General features: G+C 33.5%; 1 protein-coding gene across 12 annotated transcripts in view; it reads left to right on the plus strand.

Annotated features, from left to right (window-relative positions):
• The window catches only part of LOC113066102 (sickle tail protein homolog), a 166,836-nt gene that overhangs the window by 102,284 nt on the left and 52,150 nt on the right, over positions 1 to 12,402 (plus strand). The window contains exon 1 of one of the 12 annotated variants that reach the window (XM_026237747.1): positions 1,138 to 1,319. The exons of 10 other annotated variants lie outside the window; for them this stretch is intronic. The gene's annotated coding sequence lies outside the window, so the exon portion shown is untranslated. Of the gene's footprint in view, positions 1 to 1,137; positions 1,320 to 1,393; positions 1,581 to 12,402 lie in introns of those variants that run through there. One more of the 12 variants, XM_026237748.1, reaches the window with a different exon arrangement.

Raw genomic sequence — 12,402 nt, forward strand, 5'->3', positions numbered from 1 at the left:
CCTTAAAATTTTCTCAAAATACAAAAGAAAAAAGAAAAAATATTATTGAATAAAAATATATTCCACTGATTTTACTGGGGGGCAAAAAAGTTACATTTTAGGTGTCCGGTCACTTATGACCGTGAAGACCCTGAGTGTGACTCCCAAATGAGGGCCGCACAAGGCTGAATATTTTTCAGTCCTGCATTAATCCGGGCATAATATTTTGAAAGCTGTTCTGAATGTTTCTGTGTCTTTATTTTGCGTGGGTGTTCCGTAGCGGACACATTGTTGATCACTGAACACTATCAGCAAGCACTGAATCGCACAACAACACAAGGAGTTTAGCATTTAGTTTACCTAAGCCTTCACCTGTCCTCCACCTCACACTAAATCAAAACTAGGAGAGACCATGGAGTGCTGGATCACATTTTGTTTAAACATCTGTATTTCAGTGCTTTTTCTCTCAAGCGTCAATACAAATATAATAATGAAAGCAGAAGGAATCTACTGTAAGTGCAAATTAATGTCAAGTTGTCATTTTTGAATGGGTAGTGACACTAGTAGAAACCATGGATGTTTTTAATTTTGCACATTCATTTATTATTGGTGAGTTTGTGTATTAATTTATTTGTTTTAAAATAATTGTCAGCCCCATTGTAATTTAACTTAGATTTTAGTTTAGAATATGATTTTATTTGAAAACAGCCAATGAAATTGGACACAGATATAAAACAAATACATAAAACGGAGGCCATGATATTCATTATCTAATCTAATGAATTAAGAAAACTTTGCTTAAAGTTAAAAATGATGTGAAAGCTCTGTGGGATAAATAAATAAACACATGTTCCATGCTCTGTTTCAGTTTAGGAGTCATTTGACGTTGCTGCCTTTAAGTCACAGCCGTAGTTCTATTTGTGTGATGATCCGCCAGGTATTTTAGGTGGAGAGTAATAGGGATTTGAAGTCACCATTGTAATGTGTGATGTAAGCGCAGATTTGGCTCTGTTTACAAGGTGAGCTCGCATAGACTAGAGCTGCTGGGTCAACGCGAGGAAAGGAGGGGCGCTCGACTCTCTCTCTCTCTCTCTCTCTCTCTCTCTCTCACACACACACACACACACACACACACACACACACACACACACACACACACACTCTCTCTCTCTCTCTCTCTCGTGCTCTTTCATTGAGCGAACTGTACTCACTCCGGGAATAGAAACTAAAAAGGACATGGCATACTGATCAAGCTTCCTCCAAATCATGGAATAGGCTTCTAAGAATGAGTCGGAACTGAGGACGAATGTTTTGAGGACGACTGTTTATTGTGAAATAAGGTATTGTAAGAGTTCATCATACTTTTGTTTTTAAACGTACGGTCTATTTATATTAAACTGAATCCACGCGGCTGCAAACTCGCGGATCCATGCGATTGTCTGAGCAGCGCGTTCTCACTAGAGAAGGCGCGCGCTCACTGATGCGTTTCTGCACGTTGCTGTTGCAGTAAGTAACCAGATACGGGATTCATTCTGTGACACGGCTGAAAGACGCGGATAAGTAGGGCGATAAAGGCTGGGGTCAGCTCTGTCCCTAACCAGGTATGCTCAGGAGGCGTTGGGAGTGCTGGGAGGCTATTAACTGTTTAGCCATCGTTTGGATGTTTAACATTACTTGCTGGCTGTTCCATCATGCCCGTTTAAGATTTAAGACAGCGATAGACTTCCAGAGATATGGTTTTGTGTTGTTTTTCCTTCTCTCGTTTGCGTGGGGAGATATAAGACTGCGGTCAAGCCAGCCGCGGTTTGAAAGTACACGGTCAAGCCAGCCGCACTTTTTTTTTTGTTTGTGCGTCTAATCGTGCACTGACGGTACGGGTGCAGGGAGCGGTCAAAATAGATGTAAAGAAGCTGTCGTAACGGCGTTTCCTTTATACTTTTTCTGATATTTTCAATAGTTCACGGGTGCCCACCCCCTCCGAAAAAAAATAAATGAAATAAAATCTGCATAAAACGTCATTTAACCCATAAAAAGAACTTAAAGGGACATCAGAATATTTATGTATTGCTATTTCATGTCATGATATAAATAATGCTTTTTTTTAAATGACTTGAACATTGAATTAATGTTTCTGAATACATTATTTTTGTACATTAACATTTTTATTTTACATTAATATACATAACTTATCAATGTATATATATATATATATATATATATATATATATATATATATATATATATATATATATATGTGTGTGTGTGTGTGTGTGTGTATAATATATATATATATATATATATATATATATATATATATATATATATATATGTGTGTGGGTGTGTGTGTGTGTGTGTATAATATATATATATATATTATATATATATATATATTTATATATATATTATATATATATTTTATATATATATATATATTTTATATATATATATATTATATATATTATATATATATATATATTATATACATTTTATAAATATATATATATATATATATATATGTGTGTGTGTGTGTGTGTGTGTGTGTATAATATATATATATTATATATATATATATATATATATATATATATATATATATTATATATATATATTATATATATTATATATATATTTTATATATACATTTTATAAATATATATTTTAAATATACATTTTATATATATATATATATATATATAATATATATATAATATATATATATCAACATTGATACAATATGTAATGCGTATGTGTGTGTTGTTTGTGTGTGTATACCTTTCAACTAATAGTGATCCTGACTATTGCTGTATTTTTTTTTCAAGTTAAAACTATTAAACAATTTTTGTACAATTTAAAGGCAAATCACTCCAAAAGTCAATGTGCATTTTCACTCTTTTCTCATAAAAAGCACTTACTCATAAAATGCTTTCCTTAAAAGGTTTGCTCCTTTTTCCAATTGATAACTTTTAACAGTGACCCAGAATATTACTGAATTAATTTTTTAAGTTATTTTACTGTATAGCGTTGGAGAAAATTAATGGCAAAATAACTCCAGAAAAGTGCATTTTAGCACCTGCACCGTTACCCATCTTCATACACTCATAAAAATCTTTGCTTCATGGGTTTGCTCTTTCTTTCAGTGGATTCCTATTCACAGTCACTCTTACCATTGATATATTAATTTTCAAATATTTCTACTGTATAGTTTTGGAGAAAACTAAAGCCAAATTCAACTCCAAGAATCTAATCACATAAGCTTTTTAACACCATGTCCCATTTTCAAACATTTACAAAAATCTTTGCTTTATAGGTTTGCTCATTCTTTCACTTGATTCCTATTCACAGTCACTCTGACCATTACTGCGTTAATTTTCAATTATTTTTACTGTATAGTTTTGGAAAAAATCATTGGCAAAATCATGCCAAAATCAAAGTTTATTCTATCTGTTGCACCATTACCCATTTTCAAGCACTCATAAAAATCTTTGCTTTATAGGTTTGCTCGTTCTTTCAGTTTATTTCTGTTCACAGTCAATCTGATCATTACTGTATTAAGTTTCAAATATTTCTACTGTATAGTTTTGGAGAAAACTAAAGCCAAAATCAACTCCAAGCATATAAGTGCATAAGCACTTTACATCATGTCCCATTTTCAAGCACTCATAAAAATCTTTGCTTTATAGGTTTGCTCGTTCTTTCTGTTTATTTCTGTTTACAGACAATCTGACCATTACTGTATTAAGTTTCAAATATTTCTACTGTATAGTTTTGGAGAAAACTGAAGCCAAAATCAACCCCAAGCATCTAAGTGCATAAGCACTTTACATCATGTCCCATTTTCAAGCACTCATAAAAACCTTTGCTTTATAGGTTTGCTCGTTCTTTCAGTTTATTTCTGTTTACAGTCAATCTGACCATTACTGTATTAAGTTTCAAATATTTCTACTGTATAGTTTTGGAGAAAACTGAAGCCAAAATCAACCCCAAGCATCTAAGTGCATACGCACTTTACATAATTTCCTATTTTCAAACACTCATAAAAATCTTTGCTTTATAGGTTTGCTCGTTCTTTCAGTTTATTTCTGTTTACAGTCAATCTGTCCATTACTGTATTAAGTTTCAAATATTTCTACTGTGTAGTTTTGGAGAAAACTGAAGCCAAAATCAACCCAAGCATCTAAGTGCATAAGCACTTCACATCATGTGCCATTTTCAAGCACTCATAAAAATCTTTGCTTTATAGGTTTGCTCGTTCTTTCAGTTTATTTCTGTTTACAGTCAATCTGACCATTACTGTATTACGTTTCAAAGTTTTCTACTGTATAGTTTTGGAGAAAACCAAAGCCAAAATCAACCCCAAGCATCTAAGTGCATAAGCACTTTACATCATTTCCTATATTCAAGCACTCATAAAAATCTTTGCTTTATAGGTTTGCTCATTCTTTCAGTTTATTTCTGTTTACAGTCAATCTGTCCATTACTGTATTAAGTTTCAAATATTTCTACTGTATAGTTTTGGAGAAAACTAAAGCCAAAATCAACCCCAAGCATCTAAGTGCATAAGCACTTTACATCATGTGCTATTTTCAAGCACTCATAAAAATCTTTGCTTTATAGGTTTGCTCACTCTTTCAGTTTATTTGTGTTTACAGTCAATCTGACCATTACTGTATTAGGTTCCAAATATTTCTACTGTATAGTTTTGGAGAAAACTAAAGCCAAATTCAACCCCAAGCATCTAAGTGCATAAGCACTTTGCATCATGTCCCATTTTCAACCACTCGTAAAAATCTTTGCTTTATAGGTTTGCTCGTTCTTTCAGTTTATTTCTGTTTACAGTCAATCTGACCATTACTGTATTAAGTTTCAAATATTTCTACTGTATAGTTTTGGAGAAAACTGAAGCCAAAATCAACCCCAAGCATCTAAGTGCATACGCACTTTACATAATTTCCTATTTTCAAACACTCATAAAAATCTTTGCTTTATAGGTTTGCTCGTTCTTTCAGTTTATTTCTGTTTACAGTCAATCTGTCCATTACTGTATTAAGTTTCAAATATTTCTACTGTATAGTTTTGGAGAAAACTGAAGCCAAAATCAACCCAAGCATCTAAGTGCATAAGCACTTCACATCATGTGCCATTTTCAAGCACTCATAAAAATCTTTGCTTTATAGGTTTGCTCGTTCTTTCAGTTTATTTCTGTTTACAGTCAATCTGACCATTACTGTATTACGTTTCAAAGATTTCTACTGTATAGTTTTGGAGAAAACCAAAGCCAAAATCAACCCCAAGCATCTAAGTGCATAAGCACTTTACATCATTTCCTATATTCAATCACTCATAAAAATCTTTGCTTTATAGGTTTGCTCATTCTTTCAGTTTATTTCTGTTTACAGTCAATCTGTCCATTACTGTATTAAGTTTCAAATATTTCTACTGTATAGTTTTGGAGAAAACTAAAGCCAAAATCAACCCCAAGCATCTAAGTGCATAAGCACTTTACATCATGTGCTATTTTCAAGCACTCATAAAAATCTTTGCTTTATAGGTTTGCTCACTCTTTCAGTTTATTTGTGTTTACAGTCAATCTGACCATTACTGTATTAGGTTCCAAATATTTCTACTGTATAGTTTTGGAGAAAACTAAAGCCAAATTCAACCCCAAGCATCTAAGTGCATAAGCACTTTGCATCATGTCCCATTTTCAACCACTCGTAAAAATCTTTGCTTTATAGGTTTGCTCGTTCTTTCTGTTTATTTCTGTTTACAGACAATCTGACCATTACTGTATTAAGTTTCAAATATTTCTGCTGTATAGTTTTGGAGAAAACTAAAGCCAAAATCAACATCAAGCATCTAAGTGCATAAGCACTTTGCATCATGTGCCATTTTCAAGCACTCATAAAAATCTTTGCTTTATAGGTTTGCTCGTTCTTTCAGTTTATTTCTGTTTACAGTCAATCTGTCCATTACTGTATTAAGTTTCAAATATTTCTACTGTATAGTTTTGGAGAAAACTGAAGCCAAATTCAACCCCAAGCATCTAAGTGCATAAACACTTTGCATCATGTCCCATGTTTAAGCACTCATAAAAATCTTTGTTTTATAGGCTTGCTCGTTCTTTCAGTTTATTTCTGTTTACAGTCAATCTGACCATTACTCTATCAAGTTGCAAATATTTCTACTGTATAGTTTTGGAGATAACTGAAGCCAAAATCAACCCCAAGCATCTAAGTGCATAAGCACTTTACATAATTTCCTATTTTCAAACACTCATAAAAATCTTTGCTTTATAGGTTTGCTCGTTCTTTCAGTTTATTTCTGTTTACAGTCAATCTGACCATTACTGTATTACGTTTCAAATATTTCTACTGTATAGTTTTGGAGAAAACCAAAGCCAAAATCAACCCCAAGCATCTAAGTGCATAAGCACTTTACGTCATTTCCTATATTCAAGCACTCATAAAAATCTTTGCTTTATAGGTTTGCTCATTCTTTCAGTTTATTTCTGTTTACAGTCAATCTGACCATTACTGTATCAAGTTTCAAATATTTCTACTGTATAGTTTTGGAGAAAACTAATGCCAAAATCAACCTCAAGCATCGAAGTGCATAAGCACTTTACATCATGTCCCATTTTCAAGCACTCATAAAAACCTTTGCTTTATAGGTTTGCTCGTTCTTTCAGTTTATTTCTGTTTACAGTCAATCTGACCATTACTGTATCAAGTTTCAAATATTTCTACTGTATAGTTTTGGAGAAAACTAAAGCCAAAATCAACCCCAAGCATCTAAGTGCATAAGCACTTTGCATCATGTGCCATTTTCAAGCACTCATAAAAATCTTTTCTTTATAGGTTTGCTCGTTCTTCCAGTTTATTTCTGTTTACAGTCAATATGATCATTACTGTATTATTTTTTAAATAATTCTACTCTATAGTTTTGGAGAAAACTAAAAACAAAGTCACCCCAAGCATCTAAGCGCATAAGCACTTTTACACCATATCCAATTTTCAAGCACTAATAAAAATCTTTGCTTTATAGGTTTGCTCTTTCTTTTAGTTTATTCCTATTCACAGTCACTCTGACCGTTAATGTTTTAATTTTCATATGTTTCTACTGTATAGTTTTGGAGAAAACTAAAGCCAAACTCACCCCAAGCATCTAAGTACATACAGTATTGTTCAAAATAATAGCAGTACAATGTGACTAACCAGAATAATCAAGGTTTTTAGTATATTTTTTTTGCTGCGTGGCAAACAAGTTACCAGTAGGTTCAGTAGATTGTCAGAAAACAAACAAGACCCAGCATTCATGATATGCACGCTCTTAAGGCTGTGCAATTGGGCAATTAGTTGAAAGGGGTGTGTTCAAAAAAATAGCAGTGTCTACCTTTGACTGTACAAACTCAAAACTATTTTGTACAATTTATTTTTAATAGTATTTAGCAATCCTGTGAATCACTAAACTAATATTTAGTTGTATGACCACAGTTTTTTAAAACTGCTTGACATCTGTGTGGCATGGAGTCAACCAACTTGTGGCACCTCTCAGCTGTTATTCCACTCCATGATTCTTTAACAACATTCCACAATTCATTCACATTTCTTGGTTTTGCTTCAGAAACAGCATTTTTGATATCACCCCACAAGTTCTCAATTGGATTAAGGTCTGGAGATTGGGCTGGCCACTCCATAACATTAATTTTGTTGGTTTGGAACCAAGACTTTGCCCGTTTACTAGTGTGTTTTGGGTCATTGTCTTGTTGAAATAACCATTTCAAGGGCATGTCCTCTTCAGCATAGGGCAACATGACCTCTTCAAGTATTTTAACATATGCAAACTGATCCATGATCCCTGGTATGCGATAAATAGGCCCAACACCATAGTAGGAGAAACATGCCCATTTCATGATGCTTGCACCTCCATGCTTCACTGTCTTCACTGTGTACTGTGGCTTGAATTCAGAGTTTGGGGGTCGTCTCACAAACTGCCTGTGGCCCTTGGACCCAAAAAGAACAATTTTACTCTCATCAGTCCACAAAATGTTCCTCCATTTCTCTTTAGGCCAGTTGATGTGTTCTTTGGCAAATTGTAACCTCTTCTGCACATGCCTTTTTTTTAACAGAGGGACTTTGCGGGGGATTCTTGAAAATAGATTAGCTTCACACAGACGTCTTCTAACTGTCACAGTACTTACAGGTAACTCCAGACTGTCTTTGATCATCCTGGAGGTGATCATTGGCTGAGCCTTTGCCATTCTGGTTATTCTTCTATCCATTTTGATGGTTGTCTTCCGTTTTCTTCCACGTCTCTCTGGTTTTGCTCTCCATTTTAAGGCATTGGAGATCATTTTAGCTGAACAGCCTATCATTTTTTGCACCTCTTTATAGGTTTTCCCCTCTCTAATCAACTTTTTAATCAAAGTACGCTGTTCTTCTGAACAATGTCTTGAACGACCCATTTTCCTCAGCTTTCAAATGCATGTTCAACAAGTGTTGGCTTCATCCTTAAATAGGGGCCACCTGATTCACACCTGTTTCTTCACAAAATTGATGACCTCAGTGATTGAATGCCACACTGCTATTTTTTTGAACACACCCCTTTCAACTAATTCAACTAATTGCCCAATTGCACAGCCTTAAGAGCGTGCATATCATGAATGCTGGGTCTCATTTGTTTTCTGAGAATCTACTGAACCTACTGGTAACTTGTTTGCCACGTAGCAATAAAAAAATATACGAAAAACCTTGATTATTCTGGTTAGTCACATTGTACTGCTATTATTTTGAACAATACTGTAAGCACTTTCACACCATGTCCCATTTTCAAACACTCATAAAATTAGTTCCTTCATAGGTTTTCTTATTCTGTCAATTGATTGCTTTTACAGTTTTCTAAATAATTAAATCATGCACAATTTTGAAAAACATAAAAAGCTTTAAGTCTGGACTAAGCCATTTACAGACAGTTGACTGATTGTTTTCATGTTTCCTTTCAACTTAAATTCATAATACAACTACAGTAGAGATCTTCTGTTTTACCTTAACACCTTAGAGCTTTTCTAATAAACAACATTCATAGTTTCATTCAGCCTGTTTATCACAAGAAATTGTACGTTTATTTCTGAAAATGAAGTTTTAAGACCAAGTGATTCATTTAAAATTTTTGTTAGAAAGTGTAGTTTGCTTTATATCTTTCATATATCTAGTGAGATACTGTAGGATATATATATATATATAAAAAAACAATTTGTGTATTGAAGCCATTTTATTTTATTTAACATAAAAAAATTAACTACACTAACAAGTGCAACTGACTTCACAAACTGTTTAAACAGAAAAAAAGACATTCACAAACATAAATAAAAAGATGTATCCCTGAGACTGTGCATATAATAAAAATTGTAAAATACTTAAAGTACTAATAAAATTACTTCACACTTGACATTTGCAAAACTTAACTTTACATGGCTATATTAAAATGAATTGAAAACAATTTAAATACTACTGAAACAATAACAATTTAAACATGTAAAGCAATGTATATAGTAAATAGTAATGTAAATAGTAATGAACCATACTTCCCATACACACATTTTACTTCCCACATTGGCTTAGATTTTGCCAGTACAATTGGGGCAGTGCCAGTCATCATCCCCAGTAATTGCATTTTGGGGTATCTGTGCACAGTTCGGATGATACCACCTCTTGCATGAAGTACATTCAACCATGACTTCATTGCAGTGTGCAGTCCTGCATAAGCAGTACACATTCACAAGTGTTTGTGTGGATTTTGCCTTGTTAAGTCTTGGCTCTGTTTTGAAAAGCATTCGTCCCTTCTGGAAAGAAGATACAAGTTCTGCTCTCAATCTACCCTCATGGAACTGGCAGTTTTCTGGCCTCAGGTTACAGCATAATACAAAAGCAAATGCTATTGCAAACAAGCCACAGCTGCTAGAATTTGACTGTTGTTGGACAACAGGGTATGTAACCAAAAATTGGTCTTCCACTGGCCTAAGCAAACCTATAAAGCAAAGATATTTATTAGTGCTTGAAAACTGGATAAGTGTTTATGTACTTAGATGCTTGGGGTGAATTTGGTTTTAGTTTTCTCCAAAACTATACAGTAGAAATATTTGAAACTTAATACAGTAATGGTCAGATTGACTGTAAACAGAAATAAACTGAAAGAGTGAGCAAACCTATAAAAGAAAGATTTTTATGAGTGCTTGAAAATGGCACATGATGTAAAGTGCTTATACACTTAGATGCTTGGGGTTGATTTTGGCTTCAGTTATCTCCAAAACTATACAGTAGAAATATTTGCAACTTGATAGAGTAATGGTCAGATTGACTGTAAACAGAAATAAACTGAAAGAACGAGCAAACCTATAAAGCAAAGATTTTTATGAGTGCTTGAAAATGGCACATGATGTAAAGTGCTTATGCACTTAGATGCTTGGGGTTGATTTTGGCTTTAGTTTTCTCCAAAACTATACAGTAGAAATATTTGAAACCTAATACAGTAATGGTCAGATTGACTGTAAACAGAAATAAACTGAAAGAACGAGCAAACCTATAAAGCAAAGATTTTTATGAGTGCTTGAAAATGGCACATGATGTAAAGTGCTTATGCACTTAGATGCTTGGGGTTGATTTTGGCTTTAGTTTTCTCCAAAACTATACAGTAGAAATATTTGAAACTTAATACAGTAATGGTCAGATTGACTGTAAACAGAAATAAACTGAAAGAACGAGCAAACCTATAAAGCAAAGATTTTTATGAGTGGTTGAATATGGGACATGATGCAAAGTGCGTATGCACTTAGATGCTTGGGGTTGATTTTGGCTTCAGTTTTCTCCAAAACTATACAGTAGAAACATTTGAAACTTAATACAGTAATGGACAGATTGACTGTAAACAGAAATAAACTGAAAGAACAAGCAAACCTATAAAGCAAAGATTTTTATGAGTGCTTGAAATGGCACATGATGCAAAGTGCTTATGCACTTAGATGCTTGAGGTTGATTTTGGCTTCGGTTTTCTCCAAAACTATACAGTAGAAACATTTGAAACTTAATACAGTAATGGACAGATTGACTGTAAACAGAAATAAACTGAAAGAACAAGCAAACCTATAAAGCAAAGATTTTTATGAGTGTTTGAAAATGGCACATGATGCAAAGTGCTTATGCACTTAGATGTTTGAGGTTGATTTTGGCTTCGGTTTTCTCCAAAACTATACAGTAGAAACATTTGAAACTTAATACAGTAATGGTCAGATTGACTGTAAACAGAAATAAACTGAAAGAGTGAGCAAACCTATAAAAGAAAGATTTTTATGAGTGCTTGAAAATGGCACATGATGTAAAGTGCTTATACACTTAGATGCTTGGGGTTGATTTTGGCTTCAGTTATCTCCAAAACTATACAGTAGAAATATTTGCAACTTGATAGAGTAATGGTCAGATTGACTGTAAACAGAAATAAACTGAAAGAACGAGCAAACCTATAAAGCAAAGATTTTTATGAGTGCTTGAAAATGGCACATGATGTAAAGTGCTTATGCACTTAGATGCTTGGGGTTGATTTTGGCTTTAGTTTTCTCCAAAACTATACAGTAGAAATATTTGAAACCTAATACAGTAATGGTCAGATTGACTGTAAACAGAAATAAACTGAAAGAACGAGCAAACCTATAAAGCAAAGATTTTTATGAGTGCTTGAAAATGGCACATGATGTAAAGTGCTTATGCACTTAGATGCTTGGGGTTGATTTTGGCTTTAGTTTTCTCCAAAACTATACAGTAGAAATATTTGAAACTTAATACAGTAATGGTCAGATTGACTGTAAACAGAAATAAACTGAAAGAACGAGCAAACCTATAAAGCAAAGATTTTTATGAGTGGTTGAATATGGGACATGATGCAAAGTGCGTATGCACTTAGATGCTTGGGGTTGATTTTGGCTTCAGTTTTCTCCAAAACTATACAGTAGAAATCTTTGAAACTTAATACAGTAATGGACAGATTGACTGTAAACAGAAATAAACTGAAAGAACGAGCAAACCTATAAAGCAAAGATTTTTATGAGTGGTTGAAAATGGGACATGATGCAAAGTGCTTATGCACTTAGATGCTTGGGGTTGATTTTGGCTTTAGTTTTCTCCAAAACTATACAGTAGAAACATTTGAAACTTAATACAGTAATGGACAGATTGACTGTAAACAGAAATAAACTGAAAGAACAAGCAAACCTATAAAGCAAATATTTTTATGAGTGCTTGAAATGGCACATGATGCAAAGTGCTTATGCACTTAGATGCTTGAGGTTGATTTTGGCTTCGGTTTTCTCCAAAACTATACAGTAGAAACATTTGAAACTTAATACAGTAATGGACAGATTGACTGTAAACAGAA

The sequence above is a fragment of the Carassius auratus genome, chromosome 49 (genome assembly GCF_003368295.1).
Source record: "Carassius auratus strain Wakin chromosome 49, ASM336829v1, whole genome shotgun sequence".
NCBI lineage: Eukaryota > Metazoa > Chordata > Actinopteri > Cypriniformes > Cyprinidae > Carassius > Carassius auratus.